This window comes from Sminthopsis crassicaudata, chromosome 2 (genome assembly GCF_048593235.1).
Source record: "Sminthopsis crassicaudata isolate SCR6 chromosome 2, ASM4859323v1, whole genome shotgun sequence".
Classification (NCBI taxonomy): domain Eukaryota; kingdom Metazoa; phylum Chordata; class Mammalia; order Dasyuromorphia; family Dasyuridae; genus Sminthopsis; species Sminthopsis crassicaudata.
The window spans coordinates 336,377,254-336,386,281 of record NC_133618.1 but is presented as its reverse complement, the minus strand read 5'-3'; the positions used below and the strand labels follow the sequence as shown (position 1 = coordinate 336,386,281).

The 9,028-nt window shown below is 37.6% G+C and overlaps 1 long non-coding RNA gene across 1 annotated transcript; it reads left to right on the top strand.

Moving 5' to 3' along the window:
- Positions 1-445: 445 nt before the first annotated feature.
- On the top strand, positions 446-8,784 carry LOC141553489 (uncharacterized). The gene is made up of 3 exons (XR_012485476.1): positions 446-701; positions 6,015-6,081; positions 8,685-8,784. It is a non-coding gene; the product is annotated as an uncharacterized LOC141553489 (long non-coding RNA).
- Positions 8,785-9,028: the final 244 nt, after the last annotated feature.

Here is a 9,028-nt window from a genome sequence, read left to right as displayed (position 1 = left end):
AACATTAACCCTTGTAAAACCTTGTGCTCCAAATTTGTACAACCCTTCCTCCCATCTCCTCCCCTAGATGGTAAGTAATCTAAAGTATGTTAAGCATGCAATTCTTCTATACATATTTCTACAGTTTTCATGCTGCACAAGAAAAATCAGATCAAAAAGGAAAAAAATATATAATTCTTAATTGTTGAACACTACACAAAAGAAAAAAAGACTCCAAACCCCTGAAAAAGTGTATCTCTAAAAGTTTCTGGTAGCTATTTGTTCCACCTCAATAGTCACAGAAGCTCAACAGACCTTTACTTCCTTAGTCCACCCCTCCCATAGCATAATTAAAGTACCCTATTCAGTGAATTCTATTAACAAAACTTTATATTGTATTCCTATCTTAAGGGATCATCTGAAAATTCTTACTATGTCAGAATGCCTCTTTCAATTTAACCTGAGAAGAGTAAACCTTCCCACTACAACAACTGACCCCATCTGAGAATTTGCCTTGATTTGTAAAAAGCAGCCACTGGGGAGCCTTAAGACACAGACACAAAACCCACACACACTTAGTCTCTTTTTTCATACAGCATGTCACCTCAACCCAGGTCATTCTGACCCATGACCACCAGGAGGTCCATATTGATGACTGAACTTCTTAAAGGCCAGCAAACTTGGCATGCACTGGATAAAAAGGAAAAAAACAAATTCCAGAGGTGAGTAGTCCTCAGCATGAACTCCTTTCAGCAAAACTGCAAATTCTAAGAGTAAACAGTAAATCAACTGGTCCTTCTAACTCCTTCATGTGATTGCCCATGTTGGTTCAATGTCATGATTTTGATGGATTCATAACTAGATTGTTACAAAATTGTAGAGATGAAGGGACCCTACAGATTATCTAGTCCTGTTCTCATATGGATTCCTCAATAAATAATTCTATTTTGTTAGAATATATATATATGTATAAAGTATGTGTTTTGTATGAACATGCATATAAATGTATATATATATATTATTTGCATGAATATATTTAATATATCCACAAGTATGCAATGTGACGCCATCTACATTTATAGCATACACATGTATATGTATACATGTATGTATGTAGTGTGTGTGTGTGTACATTCATAGACTCCTGGACCACAGTGATATATCTTTCTCACTCTCTCTCTCTGAATATATACATATATGAATATGAACATATATATTGTATATAGTTGTCATTATTGATATCTATATACTATTTCTGTCATTGTGACCTAGGACATATTATTAAACCTTTCAGTGCTCCAAACAACTCCATAAGGTTGTTAATTGTAGAACAATTCTTATCTAACTTGATAGATCCTTCCTGGCAAATAGAGGGAGAAGTGGAAGTAATGTTAAACTTTATATTCTTGGGCTCAAAGATCAATACAGGTAGTGCCTGCAGCCTTAAAATTAAAAGATGCTCTTTGAAAGGAAAGCTGTGGCAATTCTGGACTCCACTAAAAAGTGGAGACATCACCTTGCAGATAAAGATCCATATAGTCAAAGTTATAGTTTTCTAGTAGCAATATATAGTAGTGAGATTTAAGTTGAGTGTACAGAATGTATGCTTCCAAATTGTGGTACTAAAAAAAAAAGACTTTTGAGGGTCCCTTAAATATCAAGGAAATCAAATCAGTCAATGCTTAAAGAAGCTAATTCACATTGTTTACTGGAAGATCAAATGCTGAAGCTGAAATACTTTGACCACATGATGAGAAGGGACTTATTGGAAAGACAGTGATGTTAAGAAAGATTGAAGGCAAAAAGAAAAGGGGAAGGCAGAGGATGAGATGGATAGATAATTTCATGGAAACAATGAACATGAACTTGGATAGACTTCAAGAGATTGGTTGGTTCTTCTTCTTCTTCCTTCTTCCTTCTTCTTCTTCTTCTTCTTCTTCTTCCTTCTTCCTTCTTCCTTCTTCTTCTTCTTCTTCCTTCTTCCTTCTTCTTCTTCTTCTTCTTCTTCCTTCTTCTTCTTCCTTCTTCTTCTTCTTCTTCCTTCTTCTTCTTCTTCTTCTTCCTTCTTCTTCTTCCTCCTCCTCCTCCTTCTTCTTCTTCCTCCTCCTCCTCCTTCTTCTTCTTCCTCCTCCTCCTCCTTCTTCCTTCTTCCTTCTTCTTCTTCTTCCTTCTTCCTTCTTCCTCTTCCTCTTCCTCTTCTTCGACCAATTGGGGTTAAGTGACTTGCCCAGGGTCACACACCCAGGAAGCGTTAAGTGTCTGAGATCAGATTTGAATTCAGATCCTCCTAACTTCAGGGCTGGTGTTCTATCCACTGCACCACCTGCAATGCTGCCTCATTGTCCTTTATTCTTGAAAAATGTGTTTGACTATGACTGATCAGACCAATACTAGCTCAGAAAGCTCTATCACAGATTGGACACAAATAGTCCATACAAACATTTGGTGGAGATGTCTCTAAATTTGCACATCTCACATTTCTTTTGAGTTAATTCAATTCTGCTTTTCTCACAGAGCATAGTACCTACTTTGATGCAATCACACTATACTGGGCAGTCTTTTGCCAGTGTCTCTCATGTCATGAAGTTAATTCCAAAGTTCTTCAGAGAGAACTTGAGTGTCCTTGTATTGGTTCTTGTGACCACCATGTGAGCACCTATAAAATAGTCTTTTAGGCAAAAGTATGTTGAGCATTTGAAGAGCAGGGCCAGCCCATTGGAGTTGCATTCTTTGATCCTAGAGGTAATAAGAAACTACTGAGTTTTTGGAATTGGTGTGTGTATATGAGGGTGTATGATCAGACCTACACATTAGGAAAATCACTTTATCAGCTTAGTGGAGGATGGATGGAAGGGATGAGAGATGAAATAGGGAGTTTAAGTTAAAAAGCTATTGCAGTATTCCAGGCATGAGGTGAGAAGGGCCTTGACCAGGACAGAGGTTGTGCTAAGAGAGAAGGGGATGCTTACTTGAGACGTTATGGAGGTAAAAAGGAAAAGACTTGAAAAAAAATTCGATATATGGATTGAATTTGATAGAGGAGTTGAGGATGACACTGAAGTTGGTATAATAAGAAAGTTATAAAGAAGAAAAGGTTTTAGGGAAAAGATAACGGTTTTTTATTTTAGATATGTTGAGTTTAAGGTGTCCATGGCATATATCCATTCAAAATGTTCAGTGGGTACTTTGTGGTTTAAGAATAGAGGTCAGAACATGATACACAGAATGGGGAATCTTTGGCATAAAAAGGATAATTGAACCCATGGAAAGTTTGTGATCAAACTGAGTAAAATAATATAGAGAACAAAGAAAAGAAGACCAAGGACAAAGTCTTGGAGGATACTGAGGGTTAGTGGGCATGCCATGATTCAACAACAACAACAACAACAACAACAACAACAACTGAAGGATTCTCCAACAAGGAGGAAGAAAACCAGAACGAGCAGTCATGAAAGCCTAAGGAGGAGATAGACAGTATTCAATAGTGTCATAGACTGCAGGGAGTAACTTCTAATGAAGGATAAAAATTGAAAAAAAAATATCATTAGCTTCAATCCTTGGGATCCTTGGTTATTTCTTCAAAGAAGGGATATCTTAATGGACTTAAATTTCACCTTTTCTTTTCTTTTTTTTCTTTTTTTCTGAGGCTGGGGTTAAGTGACTTGCCCAGGGTCACACAGCTAGGAAGTGTTAAGTGTCTGAGACCAGATTTGAACTGGGGTCCTCCTAAATTCAAGGTTGGTGCTCTATCCACTGCACCACCTAGCCTCTCCCTTAAACTTCACCTTTTCAAACAATGTTTCCCTTGACTTTCAAGGGTTACTCTACACCAGGGATTCTTAATTTTGTGTTTTATGGACCTCTTTGACAATCTGTTAACAGTGGACTTTTTTTTTTTTTTTTAGAATAATGTGATTTTTTAGAAGTTCATAATTAGAGAAAATGTTGACTTTCAGTTAGAAAGAAGTGCAAATAAAGAAGTAATTTTCCCCCAACTAAGGTCAGGGACTCTCATAATTGTTGCTCTTGAATCATTTAAATCATACCTAACTCTTCATGACTCCATTTTTGGAGTTTTCTTGGCAAAGATATAGGAATAATTTGCCATTTTTTTCTCAGCTCATTTGGCAAATGAGGCAAACAGGGTTAAAGACTTGCCCAGAGTCATAGCTAGTATCTGAAGTCAGATTTGAACTCATGAATATGAGTTTTCCTGATTCTAAGCCCAATGCCTTAAAATCCATCTACTGGTACAAATCCATTCTGGGCCCATGGACCACAGTTTAAGAACCTTTACTGTAGATAAAGCTCATTATAGGACATTCTGTTCTTATAAATAGGTCTTTCCACTTGCTTAATGGACAAGCTCCCTGCTTGAATTACTTTCCCTCCTCATTTCAACTTTTTAGACTCCCTAGATCTCTTAAAAGTTAAATTTAAAATGTATCTCCTATAGAAGGTTTTTCTGAATTCTTTCAGTTGTTAGGGTTCTCCTCCCTGTACTCCCACAAATTGCTTTTTCTTTACTTAGCATATATTTTTGTATAGCTTCTCTCTATATATGTTTACCTGTTGTTTCTTTCTGGTAAGTTGTAAGCTCATTGAGTTTAAAAAATATTTTCATTTTTGTTTTTGTGTCCCTAGTGCCTAGCATAGGATGTGGGACATGGGAGGCTTTAAAAAATGTTTGTTGAGCTACACCCAGAGAAGGAACACTGGGAATTGAATGTAAAATATTAGCACTACTGTCTTTCTATCCAGGTTACTTATACCTTTGGAATCCAATTCTTACAGTGCAACAAGAAATTTGGATTTACACACATATATTGTATCTAGGTTATATTGTAACACATTTAATATGTATGGGATTGCCTGTCATCTAGGGGAGCGAGCAGAGGAGGGAGGGGAAAATTTGGAAAAAATGAATACAAGGGATAATGTAAAAAAAATTATTCATGTATATGTACTGTCAAAAAATTATAATTCTAAAGTTAATTTAAAAAAATAAATAAATAAAAATTAACTCTCCAAAAAAAAAAAATGTTTGTTGAATTGAATTTAATACATCACGTTTTCTTCCTTAAAAAAAAAAAAAACCACAAAAGAGGTTGAAGTGATTTTTTAGGCTGGAAGAATTAAAGTATGTAAGATTGGGAATTTGGAAATAGGACTTGCTAAGATCAGTGGTACAGCTAATAATCATTCAGCCTCTCAATTGGTAAAACTGGTCTTAGATAATAAGTGATTATTCCTAAAATTGATGTAAAGGTTTCATTTAAGCAAATAAAACTGTATACCATAGCTAATATGTTTCCATGACTAAAGACTTTCCTGATTCTTACTCATGGTAAAGGTTACCTTAGACAGACAATTGGAAAAAGCAAAAAGAACACTGCCCACATTGGACAAGAAGGCTTCTGGGGTCCTTTGCAATGCTGTGATTCTGATACTAAATCAACTGAGTAGGCAGGCTGACAGAGTACCTAGCAATTACCAAATCCTACATAGATCAGGTAAGAATGAGTCACCTTCGTCTGAGGGAGGAATGCTACTGAAAGGACCTCTTAACTTCCAGTAATTGCTTTGCAAGCATCACAAGCTTAAGTAAATATGTACTTCTCTCTTTAGGCCTTTCTAAAGTGCTCCACATTCAAACAAGGCCCATTGTCACTGATTGAAAGCCTGGATTCCCTTTAAGAGGACACCTGGGTTACAGGACCAGTGATTAGTATTCCTGTATCAAATGGTTGAGGGGTCAACAAAGTTTAGGCAAGAAGTCATTCCAGAACTGGGGAGATTATGGTGGCAGGAAATTGGGAGTCATGGAGAATTCCCTAAATATTCCTTTTGCCTCCCCACAGTGCCCGCTCCTCCCCTTTTCCAATCAGTTGCAAAGTCCTGCTGATTCTATTTTAATAATTATCATTTACTTCTGCTCCCTCTTTCCCACTCCCTTTGCAGCTGCCCTAACTCGGAATTTCATCTAGATGGCTGCAATGGCTTCCTAATTGTTTTTTGTTTTGTTTTGCTTCTAGTTTTCTTTAGCTCATCCTTCGCCACACCATTCTGCTATTCAAAAACATTTGGAGGCTCAAATTCCAAGTAAGTATACATTCTTATTCCTGGCAAAAACCAGCTGTTGCCAAGGCTGTTTGGGGTGCGGGTGTGTCCGTGCACTGCCTTTTCCCCACTGGGGTCAGAGGTGGGCCCATAGTAGAGGAGAATTCTCTAAATTTTCTAGGGAGCAAGTGGTGGCCCATAATCTTAGAAAAGCCAGGATAGTGACAAAGAAAGGGTTAAGAGAGTAGGAAGAGAAATAAGTAGCTATCTCATATGCTATAAGAACCACCAGTATCCTATATGGAAGGAGTACCTTTATCCTAAAATTAGAGAACCTATCTCTGTCCCAACCTGTATGACCTTGGCAAACCACAAGAAGGTTACCCTGTTCTTCAGTTTCCTCATCCGTAAAATGAGAGGTCAGACTGGCTGGGCCTGTGAGCTCCAGCTCTAAGCTCCAGGTCTGTGATCTTGGCCATTCCTTCCCCACACCCCTCTAGTACTAAATTCTTTGTGGAAATTATTCAGTGATTCCTTCCAACTTCCTCATGGGGCAGGGAGGAGGTAGGGATTATTCGAGATGAGGAAACAGTCATAGTAAGGTTTACTGACATGCCTGAGATGGTGTACACAGAGGCAGGTTGCCTAACTTTTAGCCTATTAGAGCATCCTAGGTACTCAGTGATGTCATCACCCTGGGCTCTGTGAGTGTGGGAAAAGCCATCCACCATTAAGGCTGGTCGCCCAGCCATGGTATTGAGGGAGAATGTTGAGGAAGTGCTAACAAAGAATAATTCATTCCTCTTCAGGATAGCTTAGTTAGAAAAGTTTTTCCTGATAACAATCCTAAATTTCTCTCTTTGAACTTTTATTCAATGCTTTTGGGTTACTCTCTGTCTCTTGGGAGCCAAATAGAACAAGTCTAATCCCTCTCCCATATGGTAGTCCTTAACCACAGCTAACCATATACCTAACCCAAAGTCTTCTCTTCTCCAATCTAACCATCCACATCTCTTTCAAATAACCCTCAAAAGGCATGAATTTGATGCTCTTCACTATTCTGACTCTTCTGGAAACTCCCTAAATTATCAAGCCCCTCATTTTACAGTTGAGAAAACTGGAGTTAAGAAAGGTGAACTAACTTCCAGTGCTTCACTTTGATACTCAAACTCAGTCCTCTAACACTTCTCACTCTCTCTTGTATTGCCAGAATTATTTGTTTTTGTTCTCCATTTCCCCTTGCAGAGTATCTTTGTATTCTCAACACTGAGCACCATGTCTTAGCACTTTAGTAATATTTGATGAGGTGACTTCGACTTATTCTTGCCATTGCCTTCCTACAATGTCGTTGCTTTCCATTCCTAAACCTTCACCTCCGACCTGTAGCTCCTCCTAGTATCCTTGTACTGAGTTTCAGCCTCTCCGGTTCTACCAGAATCAGTTCAGTCTGCCACCATTTAGTTTTGACACTAATGCATCCCTTCTATCACTTCAGGATTCCTCTGAATAGATGATAGCTAGCTAGAAAGATAGGGCATTTATCAAACAATTACCATGTGCCTGTCACTATTTCAAGTGCTAGATACAAGGAAGCAAGATTGTCTCTGAGCTCAAATAGCTTAGATCCTAAAGGGGAGAAGACAACACTTAAAGAGAGCTAAAAAGGATGGGGAGAGGTCCACATAAGGACCAGAGAACAAGCAACATAGTATGGAGATAGTTAGGAAATAGTTTGAAGAATCATCTAGTTAGGTTTTACTGGGATTTGGTGTGGAGTCCAAGATTTATGTGGTAAGGAGATAGGTAGAGAGATGATAGCTAAAGAGATGACCACATGCTGTTGTTGTTTTCAAAGAGAATCATGGGATGATGTCTTGACTAGTACATGAATTGGATTTAGATGACACAAAATTGCACAAAGTTGTCAGCTTCACTCCTCCAGAAGCATCAAAATCCAGTAGCAAGAAAAAAGTCAGAATTGTGGAACTATGTTTAGAAAAATTGCACATATTTAATTTATATTGGATTATTTGCTGTCTAGAGGAGGGGAGAAAGGGAGGAAGGAGAAAAATTTGGAACACAAGGTTTTGCAAAGGTGAATTCTGAAAACTATCTTTGCACTTATTTTGAAAAATAAAAAGCTATTATTTAAAAAAAAAAAAAGAAAGAAAAAAGTCAAGATGACTAGTCTGGAATGCAATGAATGAACTTGGCCTTTTTGATATATGATCAAGTTCTAAGTGCTCTAGAGCAACCTACTTTAGTTGTCTGTATAGCTTTTGGACTAAATCATTCTCATCCATCCATTCTGCCAAGGGGAAGTCTTCACACATTTGGGACAGATAACCCCCCTCCCCCCATCTCACTGATAGTTACTCTCAACCTGGTTTACCCTGTCTGATGAAACAGTTTCTCAGAGTGTATTTGCTGAACATGTTATAGCTTGGAATCTCAGGTGAGTTGAGGGACAGGTAGACACCAAAGGTGGATGAGTAGCCCTAAAGAGGACTGAATGAGCATATAATATAGAAATAAAGATTCTGTCATAAGTAGCACATTAAACACATTTCACATCATGAGATTATAAAAATTTTAGAGCTAGAAGGTATCTCAAAGAAATCTGGTCCATTTGTTTCCTTTTTCAGGTGAGGAAACTTAGGCTCAGAGGGGGTGGAAATGGCAGATCCAGAATATAGACCCAGGTCATTTGTGACTCCTGAGTCCAGTGTACACTTCACTACCCCCCAGAGGTAAATAAATTTCTTTCTTTCTTTCTTTCTTTCTTTCTTTCTTTCTTTCTTTCTTTCTTTCTTTCTTTCTTTCTTTCTTTCTTTCTTTCTTTCTTTCTTTCTTTCTTTCTTTCTTTCTTTCTTTCTTTCTTTCTTTCTTTCTTTCTTTCTTTCTTTCTTTCTTTCTTTCTTTCTTTCTTTCTTTCTTTCTTTCTTTCTTTCTTTCTTTCTTTCTTTCTTTCTTTCTTTCTTTCTTTCTT